This window comes from Ascaphus truei, chromosome 4 (genome assembly GCF_040206685.1).
Source record: "Ascaphus truei isolate aAscTru1 chromosome 4, aAscTru1.hap1, whole genome shotgun sequence".
Lineage (NCBI taxonomy): Eukaryota > Metazoa > Chordata > Amphibia > Anura > Ascaphidae > Ascaphus > Ascaphus truei.
Genome location: NC_134486.1, coordinates 119887713 through 119909887, shown reverse-complemented (window position 1 = coordinate 119909887; position 22175 = coordinate 119887713). Strand labels below are relative to the sequence as shown.

At 39.3% G+C, this 22175-nt stretch overlaps 1 protein-coding gene across 1 annotated transcript in view; it reads left to right on the top strand.

Moving 5' to 3' along the window:
• The window catches only part of MYCT1 (MYC target 1), a 51071-nt gene that overhangs the window by 360 nt on the left and 28536 nt on the right, over positions 1 to 22175 (top strand). The window lies entirely within an intron of this gene.

Here is a 22175-nt window from a genome sequence, read left to right as displayed (position 1 = left end):
ATTAGTTTATCAGTTATTACTTTCATTATCTGTATTTTCTCTTTACATAGTGTTGATAGTGCCTTTGTGAGTTATTCATTTAAGCCAGTTAAGGGTAAATGCATCCAAATGGACTTTAACTCTCATTCAAGTCAAAGGCAGTTAAAGACTGTTCGAGGTAACATTAACGCTGAATTTACATTAGTGAATCATCCCCAAGAGCTTTACATGAGGAAATGTAACATTATAGAAACTTGAAATGAAGCGTCAATACAAGGTTCTTTAGGCATAATATTTCTTCCTAATGATTTACAATCTAAGATCTATTTATAACAAGAATATTTATTTTCTTAAAATGGCTTATGCTAATTTATGAAAATGATGCACAGTTCACCAGAAACTTAAAAATGTATGTATCGAGGCAACATTTGTACAATTCTGGGGCAAAAGGAAAAAAATCTTATTGATTCAATAGGATTTTTGTCTTGGACACATACTGTGCAGATTTTTTTGTCCCAGAATTGCACCACTTTTGCCTTCTTACATGTGCCACATAGTAGCGAGAACATTTATACTGCTAAAATAAGTCTATTTATGTAAACATAGTCAAAAGCTGCTCACCCGAAAATAATTAAAAGCTATTATGTGACCTAAGGTCACTGAAACAAATTGAGCCAATTCAGTAGTTTTTGTTTGTTTCCCAATGTATTCTTAGATTTGTTGCCATTTTTCATTGAGAAAAGACAGAAGATTATAAAATAGGATTGACTAATTTTGCATTCTGAGTTCTGGAGCTACTGTATTTGATAGCCTTCCAATTAAGGTGCAATAAGATGCATCAAAGTTGGCTTAATCAACTAAAAATACCACGTGTGGGGCATTTGCATGCCTCAGACAGGTCTGCAACCCTGTCTTTCCCCCATTATCGCTTGGCAAAAAGTGCTTTCACTACAGCCAGGGATTCTGGGAAATGACATTTAAATGAGCACAGTGTGTCACTCTTTACTTCTCATCCATTTTAACATGGAACTCTATAAACATATGCACAGCCTTTCAACACAACCTGGTTAAAGAAGTGCATAGCCAGTAAACCTACTCATAGACAGCTGAAGACTTTTGGGGTCAGACATGTAAAAGCACCACAAGTGGTATTTTTATTTACTGTAAGGTGGAGGGTTTTTGACACTTTTATATACCCACCTTAACCTTTTTAATGTCTGGCTCTACCTGCATGCAAATAGAATAGTTTGCCTTTCTCATTGTGTAATTTAAGCCCAACAGATCTAAGGTGGTGCAAACCTGGAAACGCAATCATTTATTAGGTGTAAACTAAAATTACAAGGTTTTTATACTTGCTAATGATGCATTTTGATGTAAAAGAATGTCTGCTAATGGAGAAAAATGACATTATCTTGACATTTCCTGACTTTTAACAACTTTGACACACAACTAGGCAGTTACGGCCATATTAACTACAGTAAGTAGTACTAAGCCATAACACATTATGGTGTTTTTTGTTTTGGAACTACTTTGTAAATATGGTCCTTGACTAAAATTGGTTAGAATGAGGGGCAGCACTGCGTAGCAACATTTATTAGAGTGAACTCTATTTAATATATTCTCTACATTTATGTCATTTATTAAAATACTGTATGTTTAAAAACTTTAGGTTTAATTAATGGTTATGTTTTCTATTTCTGTTTATTGTTTTGAGTTAATTGTTATGTATTTCTAGGGCTTTTTTATTACATTTTTAGATTGTTTAGGCGTTAAATTTAATTGTTATGTTTGGTAGGTGTTACATTTATTTTATTGTTGTGTATTTTTGGGCCTCATGATTTTTTTTCATGTTGCCCATTGACTGCTAAAGTGGCTTATCATGCACATATAATATGGGCATGATGTACCACTGTATAAATCAATGGATAGAGGGTGGTGGTACTTGTGCCAGGGTGGGTGGTTAGGCCTCCCGGGTGGGTAGTGGTGGAGGGGGGTTAACCCCTTAATTCCTATAGCAGTTACTAACCGCTAAGGTGATTAAAGGGTTAGGGGCCATTAGATTGTATTTTTTCTTGTTGTGTTACAGCCAACAAAGGACATGACGCGGAGGCCTTTACCCTGGCAGGGGTAAGTAGAAGTTTTATTTACTTCATGCTGGTTGTTTTTATTTTGAATGGGCAAATGCAATATTATCCATATCTGGACAATAGTAATTGTGTCCATTACTGTACTGTATAATACAAAAAAAGAACTAACACATATACTAAGCGCTCAACCTATTACTAAAAAGTGACAAAAAATAGTGCAATAAAAGAGTTAATAACCTCTATAGTGCAATATATAATATAAAAACCCCAAAAACCATGTGTATGAAGAAAAGGGCAAATAACAAGCCTATCCATATGGGCTAGTGGGGAATGGTGAAAGAAACGAGAGAACAGTCCTTGGCGCACTGCCAGATAAATGAAACTGGATGTTAAAAGTCCAAAACCTCTGAATAACGTCCGTGAATAACACTTATGTAGATCTTGGGCTCTCTTGGAGGTAAATCAATATCTGAAAACCAATGAGACAGAAAAAACCATTGCGCAGTATCTCTGGTTATGGCGACAGACACAAAAAGAGAAGCTAACTACTTACATAAAAGCAGAAAGCATAGACCTTGAAAGGTATCTTTGGGACTGGACAGCAGAGGGTCTCTGATTTCTCTGCACTTCTGTCTTCTCCAAAGCTCAAATGATATGGAAGTCATGACACACATAAATTGCAGCAAGGATGCAGAATAGTGTAAAACCGTAACATTTAATAAAAACAAAAAGATCGCAAACAATTGCACTCACATGCTGTTGGATCTTAAAAACAGATGACAAACGTGCCGTCCGCAGGCTTGATTACTGGGTGCGTTGTGTATGGGTAGAGGTTAGATCATGGGACTGTCTCCTCTTCTCAGCCGCGACTCGGAGCACCAGACCACCTCTAATGACGTCACCAACACAGGGGAGAGGAAGAGGGGAACGGCGCTGTGTTGGTGGCGTCATCAGAGTGGTCTGGTGCTCCGAATCGTGGCCGAGAGGAGGAGACAGTCCCTTTACCTAACCTCTACCTATACACAACGCACCCAGTAATCAAGCCTGCGGACGGCACGTTTGTCATCTGTTTTTAAGATCCAACAGCATGTGAGTGCAATTGTTTGCGATTTTTTTGTTTTTATTAAATGTTATGGTTTTACACTATTCTGCATCCTTTCTGTATTTTATGTGTGTCGTGACTTCCATATCATTTGAGCTTTGGAGAAGACAGGAGTGCAGAGAAATCAGAGACCCTCTGCTGTCCAGTCCCAAAGATACCTTTCAAGGTCTATGCTTTCTGCTTTTATGTAAGTAGTTAGCTTCTCTTTTTGTGTCTGTCGCCATAACCAGAGATACTGTGCAATGTTTTTTTCTGTCTCATTGTTTTTCTGATATTGATTTACCTCCAAGAGAGCCCAAGATCTACATCAGTGTTATTCACGGACGTTATTCAGAGGTTTTGGACTTTTAACATCCAGTTTCATTTATCTGGCAGTGCACCAAGGACTGTTCTCTCGTTTCTTTCACCATTACTGTGCTGTGTTGGGAGGGTTGTTGGGGGTAGAGGAGGTGGGTATTAGAGTTGTGTTTTTTAATGTTTATTGTGGGTAGCGGTGATGGGTGAAAGTGGTTGTTGCCCCACGGTGGGTGTTTATACCTACCAGGTGGGTATTAACCGCTACGGTAATGAAGGGGTTAACTCCTCCTGCAACCCCCACCCAAAAAGGCCTAAACACCACAGGCCAAATACCTCCTTTACCCACCCCCGCTACCCGCAATAAATATGGCACTGGTAGTTAACCCCTTCATTGCCTTAGGTAATGAAGCTGCCTATAAATGCATTTTTATTGCATCAAATTGCTGGTATTAATGTGTATCAGCTCCGGAGACTCCCGCTTCAATCTGATGCATGATAATTACATTTTTTTCAAAGACCTGCTCGCAGATCCCATCTCGCCACCCTAGGGCTGATGGGATGAATCTTTGATAACCCGCAATTACAGAGCTCAGATTATCTAATCGGAGCGACTGGAATACTGTGATTTCAGACAAAATGCGATTTGCAGATGTTTTGCAGCTCCCGAGCGATGGGTTTTGCCAGGAGTGAGTAATCACCAAAAATGTGCGATGAGTTAACCAACTCATCGAGGCTTTCGGAATAGCTACATAGCAAAATTTTGCGAAAACTGCTCAAAATCCTCGATGAGTTGATCGAAGCTACTAGAATGAGGCCCTTACTGTTTTTGGCACTGGGGAAAGCTGCAGGACCACAACTGCCCCGGTGCCAGAGGATTAGCACTTTGGAGGGTTCTATTCAGGAGCATGAACCATCCCAAAGTGCTTTAACCTTTTCTGAGCCGCAGATCCGGAGACAGTAAGTCTCGATATATCTGTAACAATATTGTCTGCAAATTGTAGGTGACTCAAGTATTCATTGTAGATTCCTTTTTCTTCCCAATTCAATGTTTGGCACAATTCGTCTAGTGTTGCAGTTAAACGCTTTGATGACATAGTGTCACCTTGTTGCGTACCCATCCCATTCCTTATTTTGCTTGTATTTTCATGTAATCTAATGACTGATGTGATATTCTTGTAAATGTTACTTATAATATCATTGTATGTTCCTTAAACACTGTCTTCCTAATGCATGTCTATGGTATAGACACATTTTTTTTCGTAATCTACTAATCCAAAAATGAGTGGTAGGTCACATTCATGACTTCTGTTAATCACTTCTTGCACAGTCTGGATGTGGTCCATTTTATTGTATCCACTATGAAATGGTTCTCTAGGCTGGGTAAATTCTAGGGCCTGTGGCAGTCAATTGTTGAGTATAAAAGTTTTGTAAGTGATTGGAAGTTGACTAATTGTTCTGTAGTTATTGAGGTCTTCTTTGTCTCCTTTCTTATGGATAAACATTAGTATGGCATTTCTTCACTGTTTTCTAAATGTCCTGTTCTGCAAGCAGCATGTAAGGAGTTTTGCATGGATTTTTGTTACGTCTTCCCCAGCTTCTATCAAGACTTCAGTTGTAATTTAATCTAACCCTGGGGCCTCCCATTGTTCATGGATTTATTACCTCTGTTACTTCTAGAATGACTCAATACATATTCTCGTTTTTCTTCTTCTTGATTATGCCCTGTTTGATCTAATTTCTTGTAGAAGTCCTTAATTCTCTTTATGACAAGTGCATGGTCTTTTATTGCTGATAAATCATCTTGTTTAAATACAGTGATTTGCTTCTTCCAAATCATAAGTCGCTGATTTATCTTCTTTAAACTTTAGTTATCTTTGATACTCTTCTCTCTTTATTAATTGAGCGGTCATTCTCGTTACTTTTTCTGGTTAATGATGAAGCCTACTTTACTGATTCCTACATTTTCTGTAACTCTGTAATATATAGGTCCCCATATCTTTTCTTCTTACTTCCCTAAGGTCAACAATATTATGTTTAATTTTTTCAAACTGATCTTCCCAGTTCTTGCAGTGCTGCTTCACCTGGCAAGAGTCTGGCAGTTGTAGGTAGCAAGATGGCACTTTCAATGAAAGCTGGTGTTTAACCTCTGGGGATTCTTAGTACTCTCTGCCTTCATCCTGTCTCCCTGAACGCTGTTAAAACCATGGACAATCTGACATACCAAAGAATGGGGGCATCACTTTTCTGTATCTTTAATATTTGAGTGTTAAGGCCTTATTTGCAATGCCGGCCTCAACTGTACAGTATGTTGGCAACTAGCTTTAGCCGGGTATATGGTTCATGGTTTTATAGTATGGTTGCACCTGCCAGCACAAGTGCCCCTATACACCTTCTTGAACATCCTTTGTCACCTTCCCGTCATTTTGAGGCAGTGAGAAGAATTTGAGGGAAAGGAATACAGACTGTCTTGTTAAATTATTATTTATTATTGCATATTAAAATACAAATCCACACTGACATCAATATATAAGAATCAATATTCAGTGAACATTTGGATTAATCATAAATAGACCAGTATAATTAGTAAAAAAAAACATTGTTGGGGGTTCAACATTGGGACACATTTGAGAAAGTTTAACATAATATGGAGTGTAAGTTTACTAGAGCAATTTGTTGAGAGACTGTCCCACATAACAAGAAAATTGTTAGTGGGGACAATTGAATTGAACAAGATTTAAAAGAAAAGACCCTAATTGCTGCAATTGAATTTTTTAAAATTGAATTTGGATTGAATTGAATTGCAGTTTTTGCACTTGTTTTGAACTAGTTTTAAAGAAAACTAATATATATATATATATATATATATATACAGTGTTCGACAAACCTATACATTTGCTCGCCCCGGGCGAGTGTATTTAACATCGTGGTGAGCTCCTATTGGCCCAAGCAGCACATGTTTGGTACTAGGTGGCGAGTAGATTTTTTTGTGTGGCGAGTAGATTTTTGGGTGATTTGTCGACCACTGTGTATATATATATATATATATATATATATATATATTGTATATATACTGTATATAAACTGTATATATACAGTGTATATACAATATATATATTCAGTGTATATATATATATATATATATATATATATATATATATATATATATATATATATATATATATTGTGTGGCAGGATGACCATGGTTAGTGAGGAGACAACATGTCTGGTGAAATATTATGCTGGTGGATTTATTTGTCCAAAAGTGTAACCAAAACAATGGGTACTCTTTCCCTTTACGTGCAATAAACGTAAACAAAAACCTATCCCCGGTCGGGGAACTGACTAAACAAAAGTGAAGGCTATCTACCTGGCTGGCTTGCTAACCTAGTCCAGCCCAACAATGTTCAACAACACCAGTTGGCTCCTTACCTGGGAGCTTTATTCCCCCTTGGGACAGGATCAATCTGAGCAGCCTGTATCTGTCTGTCAACTCTCCTCTGTCTTCTCTCTTTGCCTGAGAGAGACTGCTGCTCCAGAGGCATTTCCTCTTCCTGTTTTAAAGCAGATGAGCTAGCTTAATTTGAATCACCTGTGGACTGCTTAATAAGCTGGGTTAACCCCTCGTCTACTGGAAAGCAGGCATACTGCCATCTCCTACTAATGTATACAGAGTCAATGACCCTGTCACAATATATATATATATATATATATATATATATATATATATATATATATATATATATATATATATATATATACATATATATACATATATATATATATATATATATATATATATATTATATTATATATATACATACATACATATATTTGGAAATTAGGAAAGTTTTCTTTCCATCAAGGGCTAAAAGTCAGAATTCATGTCAATTATATGCTTCCGCAAACTTTGGAATGCCAGCTCCCCAAGAAGAAGAAGAACGACTCTACTTCTCATCAAACTGTAATAATATCACTTTAAATTAAAAAAGAATGAGTGCCATTGGAAATTAATGAGTTTCCATGCCTGTCACCAGTGCCCTAAGCCACACCAGTTCTCTGAGGTTACTAGCCAACATTCTATTCATATACAGATGTCACCCATATCCGACCACTTGCCTAGGTAAAAACTAAGGCATCTCACAGTAAATGCCTCAACATTTCTGTGAAATTCTGCTGCCAGACTAATGCCAGATTAACACTGCAGGGACCACCCGCTGTGTTAATCCGATGGGCCATGAGTCTGGTTGCAGAAATCTCACTGAAATTATGCAGTTTATTGGAGATTGCTCCAGATTTCCAAAGCAAGTCAGCGGATACTGGTGGCTGCATCTGCACAAACTTTGTACATTCACCTACATATGTGCAAGTGCATTGGTTATCTCTAATTTGTGTCAAGGGGTCTGAGAGGAAAGGTTTGAGAACCATTACAGTTAAATTCCTTCAACATTTCAGCTTTACTTCTTTAAAAATTAACTCTGAAAAATATTTCTAAACACTATAATATTAGTATAATATTAAAACATAGAAACAGAATTTGATAGCAGCTATAAACAGCTTAGTCCATCTAGTTTGCCCTTTTATCTATGAGCTGGAAAACCTCAGACACTGTTAGATTCTTGGCTTATATTCAAACATTGAAGAGGATGATGTCTCTCTTTCCTAATGATTTTTGGATTCCATGACCTCTTTTGGGAGGCTATTACCCCCTCTCCCTTCTGTCTTCAAAACTGTACCTATTACGTTTTATGCTGTATATCAGCGGTGCACATACCGGGGGACGTGCCCCCAGGTGGGGCTAGATTTTCCCCTTAGTGAGGCACTTATTGAGGTTCCATGCTCCCCCCCAGGCATTTAAATTGAATACCGGGGGACAGCGCGGGGCCTCTATAATACACTTACCTTCCCTTCCAGCCTTACCATGGCGACGTGATGTCACATGACCCCGTGCATCATTTGACGCCGGGGTCAAGAGGGGGTGGGCAGGCAGGGGTGCACACAGGAAAAAGTTTATGCACCCCTGCTGTATATCATGCACAATTTTAATAGCCCTTCTTTGCACACTCATTAATTGATTTAAGTCCTTCCTGGATATCCAGTCCTTCCTGGATAAACTGGGGCAAAATCGGTGAAATAGTATTGACCAGATTTATCAAAGGAAAAAACCCCATTTCATTCAACTGGATTACATTTCTTTGATAAATATGGTTCATTTTTGCATTGGTTTTGCAATGGTTTTACCACCGGGAACATCTAATAAATAGATACCAAGGTCTCCAGAAATGAACATAGTAGTCTAGATGAGATCTTACCAATAATTTGATCTGGTTAATATTTCACTGCTTTATTCTGGATCCTCTTGTTGTCTTTTGCTTTTATAATTCGATTGTAACGCATTATTCTGATAAAGTACCCAGGGTTATTACCCTCACTGGTGCAATATGGTGGGATATTCTGTGATATTCTGCGTTATCACTGCCATTGAATCCTATGGAAACTTTGTGCTAGTCTGCGTTTTAACACGATATTCTGCGTTACCAGTGGGTGCAGTAACTTTGGCTACAGCTGAACTATTATGACTCATTCAGCTACAGTATTGTTTCACTGCATGAGAAACATAGTTGGGTGTTCCCACTTCAGCTCTAACTGGAATCTATTTTTAACCTTCAATTGACTTTTCAATGCAAAATAATTAGTCTAACAAAAGATATATTATTAGAAACAAAATATATCTTAACTAGTTTTGAACCAACAGTCTTCTGGCTTGTCGTGTTCACATTCTGTATCACTCAAACAATGAATTGTGTATTACTGTATGTATAAATCTATTTATTCTATGATGTAGCAAAAAAATGGAGAATGTGCACCCCCTACAAACGTCCCTCTACTGTAGAATACATAAAAACTTCCAAAAAGCGCTAAAATGTATACAATTTCTAAGATTTACCAATAATAAAAATTACCAAATGCATTAAAAATAGAAAAGCCTAATCGTCCAATTTAGGGTGGGTGCTTCATCCTCGAGAGTACTCCCAAACTCTCATATAAATAGTAGAAAAAAACTGTAGAAACAAGAAGAGCACAAACAAACATCCCTCTATGGTGCAGATTGTTTTAATAAAGAAAAAACACAATAAAAACTTGGGGATAAATCCCACTCACATTCTGTGATGCTGCACTCAGCACTAGGACTCAGCATATGATTAATAAATAATCTGGTGTCAGCTTCCTCTGATGTGACTCTCCTGTCCTCGCTTGTGCTTCGCTTCCTTCAATCGCCGTCGGTACCTGGGCGCACGCACAAGCGCTCGCGCACGCGTCCTTGTACTTCCCAATCACACTCCGATCTCCCTCAGTGTAGGTGGAGGGGGTCAAGGGGTTTCAGGAGACTTTGAATTGGCGACAATAGAAAGCACTGACCTTGCATCTATCCTCTGTACGCCCTACGCATTTCAAAAGCTCTGTGCTTTCTTCATCAGGGGTATGGGTACAATTCCTCCATTTACCTAGAGGTATCCTTATATAGCAGCTCATCAAATACCTCTTTTCAAAAGTCCATATACCACTAACATTTGGCATGTTTGGCGGTTGGTCTCGCGTTGTGCAGCCGTGCTTTCCAGTCCCTGTTTGTTAGCTTCCTGCTGGACAGCGGTGCTGTGTACTAAGGCCTTCACAACGTCCTCCATGCTGACAGTTACCGCGTGGACAGGTTCCACCAGTCGCAATCTGTAGCTCCGCCCCTTTTACAGGGTGTTCGATATCCCACTTCTGATACCACGTGTGGCAGGATGACCGTGGTTAGTGAGGAGACAACACGACTCTTCTGGTGAAATATTATGCTGGTGGATTTATTTGTTCAAAAGTGTAACCAAAACAATGGGTACTCTGTCCTTTTAAGGCAATAAACGTAAACAAAACCTATCCCCGGTCGGGGAACTGACTAAACAAAAGTGCAGGCTATGAACCTGGCTGGCTAGCTAACCAAGTCCAGCCCAACAATGTTCAACAACACCAGTTGGCTCCTTACCTGGGAGCTTAATTCCCCCTTGGGACAGGATCAATCTGAGCAGCCTGTGTCTGTCTGTCAACACTCCTCTGTCTTCTCTCTGTGCCTGAGAGCAACTGCTTCTCCAGAGGCATTTCCTCTTCCTGTTTTAAAGCAGGTGAGCTAGCTTAATTTGAATCACCTGTGGACTGCTTAATAAGCTGGGTTAACCCCTCGTCTACTGGAAAGCAGGCATACTGCCATCTCCTACTAATGTATACAGAGTCAATGACCCTGTCACAATATATATATATATATATATATATATATATATATATATATATATATATATATATATATTTGGAAATTAGGAAAGTTTTCTTTCCATCAAAGGCTAAAAATCAGAATTCATGTCAATTATATGCTTCCGCAAACTTTGGAATGCCAGCTCCCCAAGAAGAAGAAGAACGACTCTACTTCTCATCAAACTGTAATAATATCACTTTAAATTTAAAAAGAATGAGTGCCATTGGAAATTAATGAGTTTCCATGCCTGTCACCAGTGCCCTAAGCCACACCAGTTCTCTGAGGTTACTAGCCAACATTCTATTCATATACAGATGTCACCCATATCCGACCACTTGATTAGGTAAAAACTAAGGCATCTCACAGTAAATGCCTCAACATTTCTGTGAAATTCTGCTGCCAGACTAATGCCCATTAGATTAACACTGCAGGGACCACCCGCTGTGTTAATCCGATGGGCCATGAGTCTGGTTGCAGAAATCTCACTGAAATTATGCAGTTTATTGGAGATTGCTCCAGATTTCCAAAGCAAATCAGCGGATACTGGTGGCTGCATCTGCACAAACTTTGTACATTCACCTACATATGTGCAAGTGCATTGGTTATCTCTAATTTGTGTCAAGGGGTCTGAGAGGAAAGGTTTGAGAACCATTACAGTTAAATTCCTTCAACATTTCAGCTTTACTTCTTTAAAAATTAACTCTGAAAAATATTTCTAAACACTATAATATTAGTATAATATTAAAACATAGAAACAGAATTTGATAGCAGCTATAAACAGCTTAGTCCATCTAGTTTGCCCTTTTATCTATGAGCTGGAAAACCTCAGACACTGTTAGATTCTTGGCTTATATTCAAACATTGAAGAGGATGATGTCTCTCTTTCCTAATGATTTTTGGATTCCATGACCTCTTTTGGGAGGCTATTACCCCCTCTCCCTTCTGTCTTCAAAACTGTACCTATTACGTTTTATGCTGTATATCAGCGGTGCACATACCGGGGGACGTGCCCCCAGGTGGGGCTAGATTTTCCCCTTAGTGAGGCACTTATTGAGGTTCCATGCTCCCCCCCAGGCATTTAAATTGAATACCGGGGGACAGCGCGGGGCCTCTATAATACACTTACCTTCCCTTCCAGCCTTACCATGGCGACGTGATGTCACATGACCCCGTGCATCATTTGACGCCGGGGTCAAGAGGGGGTGGGCAGGCAGGGGTGCACACAGGAAAAAGTTTATGCACCCCTGCTGTATATCATGCACAATTTTAATAGCCCTTCTTTGCACACTCATTAATTGATTTAAGTCCTTCCTGGATATCCAGTCCTTCCTGGATAAACTGGGGCAAAATCGGTGAAATAGTATTGACCAGATTTATCAAAGGAAAAAACCCCATTTCATTCAACTGGATTACATTTCTTTGATAAATATGGTTCATTTTTGCATTGGTTTTGCAATGGTTTTACCACCGGGAACATCTAATAAATAGATACCAAGGTCTCCAGAAATGAACATAGTAGTCTAGATGAGATCTTACCAATAATTTGATCTGGTTAATATTTCACTGCTTTATTCTGGATCCTCTTGTTGTCTTTTGCTTTTATAATTCGATTGTAACGCATTATTCTGATAAAGTACCCAGGGTTATTACCCTCACTGGTGCAATATGGTGGGATATTCTGTGATATTCTGCGTTATCACTGCCATTGAATCCTATGGAAACTTTGTGCTAGTCTGCGTTTTAACACGATATTCTGCGTTACCAGTGGGTGCAGTAACTTTGGCTACAGCTGAACTATTATGACTCATTCAGCTACAGTATTGTTTCACTGCATGAGAAACATAGTTGGGTGTTCCCACTTCAGCTCTAACTGGAATCTATTTTTAACCTTCAATTGACTTTTCAATGCAAAATAATTAGTCTAACAAAAGATATATTATTAGAAACAAAATATATCTTAACTAGTTTTGAACCAACAGTCTTCTGGCTTGTCGTGTTCACATTCTGTATCACTCAAACAATGAATTGTGTATTACTGTATGTATAAATCTATTTATTCTATGATGTAGCAAAAAAATGGAGAATGTGCACCCCCTACAAACGTCCCTCTACTGTAGAATACATAAAAACTTCCAAAAAGCGCTAAAATGTATACAATTTCTAAGATTTACCAATAATAAAAATTACCAAATGCATTAAAAATAGAAAAGCCTAATCGTCCAATTTAGGGTGGGTGCTTCATCCTCGAGAGTACTCCCAAACTCTCATATAAATAGTAGAAAAAAACTGTAGAAACAAGAAGAGCACAAACAAACATCCCTCTATGGTGCAGATTGTTTTAATAAAGAAAAAACACAATAAAAACTTGGGGATAAATCCCACTCACATTCTGTGATGCTGCACTCAGCACTAGGACTCAGCATATGATTAATAAATAATCTGGTGTCAGCTTCCTCTGATGTGACTCTCCTGTCCTCGCTTGTGCTTCGCTTCCTTCAATCGCCGTCGGTACCTGGGCGCACGCACAAGCGCTCGCGCACGCGTCCTTGTACTTCCCAATCACACTCCGATCTCCCTCAGTGTAGGTGGAGGGGGTCAAGGGGTTTCAGGAGACTTTGAATTGGCGACAATAGAAAGCACTGACCTTGCATCTATCCTCTGTACGCCCTACGCATTTCAAAAGCTCTGTGCTTTCTTCATCAGGGGTATGGGTACAATTCCTCCATTTACCTAGAGGTATCCTTATATAGCAGTTCATCAAATACCTCTTTTCAAAAGTCCATATACCACTAACATTTGGCATGTTTGGCGGTTGGTCTCGCGTTGTGCAGCCGTGCTTTCCAGTCCCTGTTTGTTAGCTTCCTGCTGGACAGCGGTGCTGTGTACTAAGGCCTTCACAACGTCCTCCATGCTGACAGTTACCGCGTGGACAGGTTCCACCAGTCGCAATCTGTAGCTCCGCCCCTTTTACAGGGTGTTCGATATCCCACTTCTGATACCACGTGTGGCAGGATGACCGTGGTTAGTGAGGAGACAACACGACTCTTCTGGTGAAATATTATGCTGGTGGATTTATTTGTTCAAAAGTGTAACCAAAACAATGGGTACTCTGTCCTTTTAAGGCAATAAACGTAAACAAAACCTATCCCCGGTCGGGGAACTGACTAAACAAAAGTGCAGGCTATGAACCTGGCTGGCTAGCTAACCAAGTCCAGCCCAACAATGTTCAACAACACCAGTTGGCTCCTTACCTGGGAGCTTAATTCCCCCTTGGGACAGGATCAATCTGAGCAGCCTGTGTCTGTCTGTCAACACTCCTCTGTCTTCTCTCTGTGCCTGAGAGCAACTGCTTCTCCAGAGGCATTTCCTCTTCCTGTTTTAAAGCAGGTGAGCTAGCTTAATTTGAATCACCTGTGGACTGCTTAATAAGCTGGGTTAACCCCTCGTCTACTGGAAAGCAGGCATACTGCCATCTCCTACTAATGTATACAGAGTCAATGACCCTGTCACAATATATATATATATATATATATATATATATATATATATATATATATTTGGAAATTAGGAAAGTTTTCTTTCCATCAAAGGCTAAAAATCAGAATTCATGTCAATTATATGCTTCCGCAAACTTTGGAATGCCAGCTCCCCAAGAAGAAGAAGAACGACTCTACTTCTCATCAAACTGTAATAATATCACTTTAAATTTAAAAAGAATGAGTGCCATTGGAAATTAATGAGTTTCCATGCCTGTCACCAGTGCCCTAAGCCACACCAGTTCTCTGAGGTTACTAGCCAACATTCTATTCATATACAGATGTCACCCATATCCGACCACTTGATTAGGTAAAAACTAAGGCATCTCACAGTAAATGCCTCAACATTTCTGTGAAATTCTGCTGCCAGACTAATGCCCATTAGATTAACACTGCAGGGACCACCCGCTGTGTTAATCCGATGGGCCATGAGTCTGGTTGCAGAAATCTCACTGAAATGATGCAGTTTATTGGAGATTGCTCCAGATTTCCAAAGCAAATCAGCGGATACTGGTGGCTGCATCTGCACAAACTTTGTACATTCACCTACATATGTGCAAGTGCATTGGTTATCTCTAATTTGTGTCAAGGGGTCTGAGAGGAAAGGTTTGAGAACCATTACAGTTAAATTCCTTCAACATTTCAGCTTTACTTCTTTAAAAATTAACTCTGAAAAATATTTCTAAACACTATAATATTAGTATAATATTAAAACATAGAAACAGAATTTGATAGCAGCTATAAACAGCTTAGTCCATCTAGTTTGCCCTTTTATCTATCAGCTGGAAAACCTCAGACACTGTTAGATTCTTGGCTTATATTCAAACATTGAAGAGGATGATGTCTCTCTTTCCTAATGATTTTTGGATTCCATGACCTCTTTTGGGAGGCTATTACCCCCTCTCCCTTCTGTCTTCAAAACTGTACCTATTAAGTTTTATGCTGTATATCAGCGGTGCGCAAACCGGGGGACGTGCCCCCAGGTGGGGCTAGATTTTCCCTGGGGAGGGGGGGTGAGGCACTTATTGAGGTTCCATGCTCCCCCCTCAGGCATTTAAATTAAATGCTGGGGGACAGAGCGGGGCCTCTGTAATACACTTACCTTCCCTTCCAGCCTTACCATGGCAATGTGATGTCACATGACCCCGTGCATCATTTGACGCCAGGGTCAAGAGGGGGTGGGCAGGCAGGGGTGCGCACAGGAAAAAGTTTGTGCACCCCTGCTGTATATCATGCACAATTTTAGTAGCCCTTCTTTGCACACTCATTAATTTATTTAAGTCCTTCCTGGCTAATCTGGGGCAAAATCGGTTAACTAGAATTGACCAGAACCCATTGCATTCAACTGGATTACATTTCTCTGATAAATACGGTTCATTTTTGCATAGGTTTTGCAATGGTTTTACAACCGGGAAAATCTAATAAATACATATCAAGGTCTCCAGAAATGAACATAGTAGTCTAGATGAGATCTTACCAATAATTTGATCTGGTTAATATTTCACTGCTTTATTCTGGATCCTCTTGTTGTCTTTTGCTTTTATAATTCGATTGTAACGCATTATTCTGATAAAGTACCCAGGGTTATTACCCTCACTGGTGCAATATGGTGGGATATTCTGTGATATTCTGCGTTATCACTGCCATTGAATCCTATGGAAACTTTGTGCTAGTCTGCGTTTTAACACGATATTCTGCGTTACCAGTGGGTGCAGTAACTTTGGCTACAGCTGAACTATTATGACTCATTCAGCTACAGTATTGTTTCACTGCATGAGAAACATAGTTGGGTGTTCCCACTTCAGCTCTAACTGGAATCTATTTTTAACCTTCAATTGACTTTTCAATGCAAAATAATTAGTCTAACAAAAGATATATTATTAGAAACAAAATATATCTTAACTAGTTTTGAACCAACAGTCTTCTGGCTTGTCGTGTTCACTTTCTGTATCACTCAAACAATGAATTGCGTATTACTGTATGTATAAATCTATTTATTCTACTGTATGATGTAGAAAAAAAAATGGAGAATGTGCACCCCCTACAAACGCCCCTCTACTGTAGAATACATAAAAACTTCCAAAAAGCGCTAAAAATGTACAATTTCTATGATTTACCAATAATAAAAATTACCAAAGGCATTAAAAATAGAAAAGCCTAATCGTCCAATTTAGGGTGGGTGCTTCATCCTCGAGAGTACTCCCAAACTCTCATATAAATAGTAGAAAAAAACTGTGGAAACGAGAAGAGCACAAACAAACATCCCTCTATGGTGCAGATTGTTTTAATAAAGAAAAAACACAATAAAAACTTGGGGATAAATCCCACTCACATTCTGTGATGCTGCACTCAGCACTAGGACTCCGCATATGATTAATAAATAATCTGGTGTCAGCTTCCTCTGACGTGCCTCTCCTGTCCTCGCTTGTGCTTCCCTTCCTTCAATCGCCGTCGGTACCCGGGCGCACGCACAAGCACTCGCGCACGCGTCCTTGTACTTCCCAATCACACTCCGATCTCCCTCAGTGTAGGTGGAGGGGGTCAAGGGGTTTCAGGAGACTTTGAATTGGCGACAATAGAAAGCACTGACCCTGCGTCTATCCTCTGTACACCCTACGCATTTCAAAAGCTCTGTGCTTTCTTAATCTGGGGTATAGGTACAATTCCTCCATTTACCTAGAGGTATCCTTATATAGCAGCTCATATCCAATACCTCCTATCAAAACTCCATATACCGCTACCATTTGACATACATTAGAAAAGGTATCAACTACAATTAAAAGGAGTTCATTACAATATTCATACTAAATGTGATAACAATAAAATGCAAAACATTAAATAGAATCTACAAATTAATCAATTACATTAATAAATATCTAATGGGGGTACATATTGCATATTCAATGATATTTATTCTGAAAAATTAATGGAATGACCTGTGGGGATACAATTATCCCATTTTTTATAGTACACTAGTTAGAGACACAAATAAAATTTATAGATACAATATAATATTTAAAATATAAATAATATAATTTATAGTATGTTCCTATTTTGCCCACCAAACAATACTCCAATCCCATTCAATAACCACAATCACCAAAAAGTAAATATAAATAAAAAGTATAATTCAATTGTTAAAAGTGTATTAATCAAAACATTAATTTAAAATATTTAATTTTACATAGAATACAGTCATTAATTATCTCATAAATTACCTATTAATATTCTACTATACATTCTTGTTACTACTATGTGGAAAATTATTCAACCTAAATGTTCTTAATATGTATATATTAAGTTTAACAATAATTATAATTAATACTAAAAAAATCATTATAAACTGGGAGATATTGTGGTACGTGGTGAGTGGCCGAACGTCCAGGCGGGCTGTGTGCTAAACTGGGGACGACCTGGGAGATCTAGTGGAGGTGCTGCGGAGTGGAATCGGAGAGACACGGAAAAAGATCTGGGCAGACCGAGCAAATACCTGACTCGGAGGTCTTTCAAAGAGCCAGACGGAGATTTGTTGCTGCGGGTTGTGGTGTTGGAGGATGACTCGGCGGAAGGCTGGGGTGCTGTAGTGCCAGAATTATCAGGCACATTATATCTAAAAGTGAATACTTGCAGCGTCAAGGTCCCATTACCCACTTTAATTTTGGAGCAGTATACAATAAAGGTATTGATAAACTCTCAGCAGGCACAGAGACACTGTTATTATATCTTTATCTCCATTTCGATCTTGTCTCATTAGCAACATTGTATGCTACTAATTTGTTTCTGTATCAATACTGGTGCCCTTTATAGGGTAAACATTGTTGTTCAAATTGGGTAGAGGTACAAAGATCCATTTTATCATAATATACTAATACAGTCATACTTACCCACCCCTTACTTATCCACTCATTTCTAATTGCGCCGGATGCTATCTGTATCATTGATATTTGGGTTTTTGTGTTAAAATCAGCATTGTGGCTGCATTGTATAGGAATTTTTAACCCCTGTGTTTTTGCGCACTTGATATTCATTTGAATATATATATATATAGTATATACAGTATATATATATATAAATATATATATATATATATATATATATAATATATATATATATATATATACATACACATATATAAAAAGCATTTCAAAGCTTCTAAATAAGGGATTGTCAGTGGAGCTACCTAGGCTCTCTTAAGGAGAGAGGATTCAGGCGAGGCCACCTAATGAAGCATTAATTAATGAACAACAAAGATTTTCAGAAAAATGCTTACTATACTGGTTCAAAATCAATACCCATATGCAGCTACTATATGCAGTATTTGAGGAACTGTGATGTATCTGTACTGTAAGTGAGTCTTACTCTACACAGTGTTGGCACACAAATCACCCTAAATAAAGCAATGACAGAAAATCTTATTAGTAGCACATGCTAGATGTATCCTGCCCCACTAACTATGACAGAGAGAGCAGATGAAGTTGAAATTGAAATACAATTAATTAATATTGTACAAAATAGTAGTATTTGATGGGGGTGCATGTTCTAATTCTACCTCTCACTCATCCAAGCATCTTTGCTTCAAAGACACACATTTCTACATTAATATCAGCTAAAGGAAGGAATTGTAAGCCTATCTTTTTGGATAGGTATACAATTCACCAAAAGGTTAAATAAATGGGTCTAGGCCTCATATGGATGAAACTATAGCAGTTCAGGGAAAATTGTGTTAGGCCTACATGCACACATCTTCTAATCTTTCCACTCAGTAGAAGAGATCATTTGATTTTAATGTATGGTCTTATGGCATAGTAAAGAGCCACTAGTCCATTTTTACCTCTTAAAGCCGTAGTCAAAGCTGCTGTTTTTTTATTATTTCCCCCCCCCCCTTTTAATATGTCTATCAATACAATCCACACAATGATAAGTAATTAGCTAAGCTGCCGATCGATCCGTTCTCCTCTGATCGATCGGCGAAGAATCGGCTCAGGAGTTCACTAAATGACTGTTAGTGCAACAGAAGAGGACCAAAGATGCAAAGTTCTGTGAGGAAAATCATGTGACCAGGCAGTCACTAGATACAATTTGTGTACTGTTAAAAAGAGGACTACTGCTGCGGCCAAGTTTATTCGAGCATTTGCCCGTTCTTGGCCGCAGCAGTAGCCTGGCGCGCGCCCAAGGGTGACGGGCGAGCGCCGAAGCAGCGGAAGAGTGCCCTCCGATCGGGGCGCTCTCCCTACCGCTGCCGGGTCCGCCGGGTCCCCCGGAACCCCCTGCCACCATCCCCCACATCGCGGGACACCAGGGCTCCCTCGGGGAGCCCTGGACGCGCGTGCAGGGGGCGCAGGCTCCCGAAGACGCGTGACCGCGCGTCTATGACGTGCGGCACGCCGAGGGGCGGCCACTAGCAAGCCGGGAAATCTCCCGGCTTGCGGATCTGGCCGCACTGCAATTAAGTGTGTCGGCAGTGTAGGCTCAAAAAGGTGTGTGCCAGAGCTTGTTTCAGAAGAGGAAGGGGATGTGACTGTAAATGGTTGCTATAGAAACAGATAATGCTTGTTACATTATAATACATTAAAAATGTAATTTAGTGGGTTTTTTTTGTTTCAAATAATTTTATTGAGTTCTACAGCATATGTTAAATCAAAACCTTACAGCAGGCATCAAATACAGCTGTACAGAATCAACTTAACATATCCCCATCCAACATTCTGTATTTCCCCTAAACAGCGGATACATACAGGTTGGTGTGGAATTAGTGATCCTCTTGGTTGATCTAAGCAACTGAGCTATACCATTGCTGTCTATAAAACGTAAAAAGTGGGGCAGACAATAAAATAAATTATATTCCGAAAGACAACAGTGGGAGGGATGGGTGGGTACGAGGGGAGGGGGTACCGGGGGGAGGGGGTGTTGGATTCCCTCATCCCCTCCGTCCCAAGCCCAGCATCAATCAAATGTTTATTTTCTGTTTATTTTAGTGTTCAATCCATGGTTCCCATGTTCTACAGAAGGTATCTGTCGATTGTTTCAAGAATGCAGTTAGTTTCTCCATGGTCATTACCTCTACTGTGCGTCTGGAAGACGGAGATATTTTTTTCCATGAGGCCACTATTGAACATCTGGCTGCTGTCAATATGAATGAGATTAGCCGTCTCAGTGAGTGGCTTATATCTTTTATTGGTTTTGCCAGAAAATATATGAGGGGGTTCACTTGGATCGTTTCCTCTGTGGTGTCTTTTATAATGTCTTGTATTGTGGGGCACGTCCACCATATGTGGGCCATATCCCCTTTCTGTCCGCAACCCCTCCAACACAAGTCTGGGTACATCTGTCTAAGTCTATCTGGGGTTAGGTACCAATGGAATAGGATTTTATATATGTTTTCTTTGTCGTGGTACAGATTGATGTTTTGGCCGCGTATCCCTAGATATCTTCCCATTCATCCCTGTCTATAGTAACATTTAAGTCCTCTGCCCATCTAAGCATGTAATTATGATCAGGGGTGATTTCCTGATGATTTCCTGATGCCTCTATTCCCAGGTAAATTTTTGTAATCAGCCTTTTCTGATATACTCCCTTCTGACAGTATGACTCAAAGCTGGTAATCTCAGGAAAGGCTGAGTTATGGGATATCTTGTTCACGAAATTCCGTAACTGAAGATATTTAAATATATGAAGGCCAGGAGCCTCATATTTGATGCATAGTTCCTGAAAGCTAAGAATCTTCCCCTTACTCAGAAGGTCTGCCACTGTCCATATATTTGTATTATTATATTGATTGAACTGGGAAAATCCGGATTATTGAGAAGAGGTGTTAACTGGGATGGAAATTAGATAAGTAAATTTTCCTTTGGTTCTATTCCAGATGGATCCCACGCATCCCATCGGGACCAATTGGGCAGCCTGGTAGTATTTTAGTATGTCCGGGACACCCATACCTCCCCTTGCTTTCGATGCTAACATGACTGATCTTGCTGTCCCCGGCCTTTTATTCTGCCAAATAAATTGGAAGATTAGTCTATGTAGATTTTTTAATTCTGAGGTTGGGATTTGGATTTGGATTGCGAGAGTCTGAAAGTAGTTTAGCAGTCTGGGGAGAATGTTAATTTTAACTGATATTATTCTTCCAATCCAAGAGATCTGATATTTGATCCATTTTTGTAAGTTCTTCTTAATCTTATCAAATAAAGGGGGGTCGTTGCATTGGTAGAGGGAGCCATAGTTTCTGGCTATTTTGACTCCCAGATACTTACAAATGTGAGAATTTCTCAATTGTACTTAAAATGTATTTGTAGCAGATCAATTTCTTGTGTTGGGAGGGTCAAATGTAGGGCTTCTGATTTGCCATTATTTATTTTATAGCCGGAAATTTTGCCAAATTCTGTTAATGTGGATTGAAGGTTGGGAAGGGTTATTTGGGGGTTTGTCAAAGATAAGATAATATCGTCCGCGAATAGGGATATTTTGTAATCCTTGTCACCTATGGCAATAACTTGGATGTGTGGGTTGTTTCTAATATTTGAGGTGCAGGATTCTATTGACAGCGCGAAGAGCAGAGGAGATAGGGGGCAGCCCTGTCTGGTGCCGTTTGGATTTTTATTGAGTATCCGTTATTACACGGAAGTTTGATCGAGGCTGTAGGATTCCGAGATAGGGCTCTAATACCTTGTAGAAATGGGCCCCCAAATCTGATTTTTTTCATTCTATCTAAAAATTGCCAATTTATTCTATCAAATGCATTCTCTGCGTTAAGGCAGGATCACATTAGTTCCGGTGAGATACACGTGCTCAACAATATAAATTATTTTCCAGGTATTATCTGAGGCCTGCCTAACCTAGATAAACCCTACTGTACCTGGTCTATATGGATCAACATAGGCAAGATATGG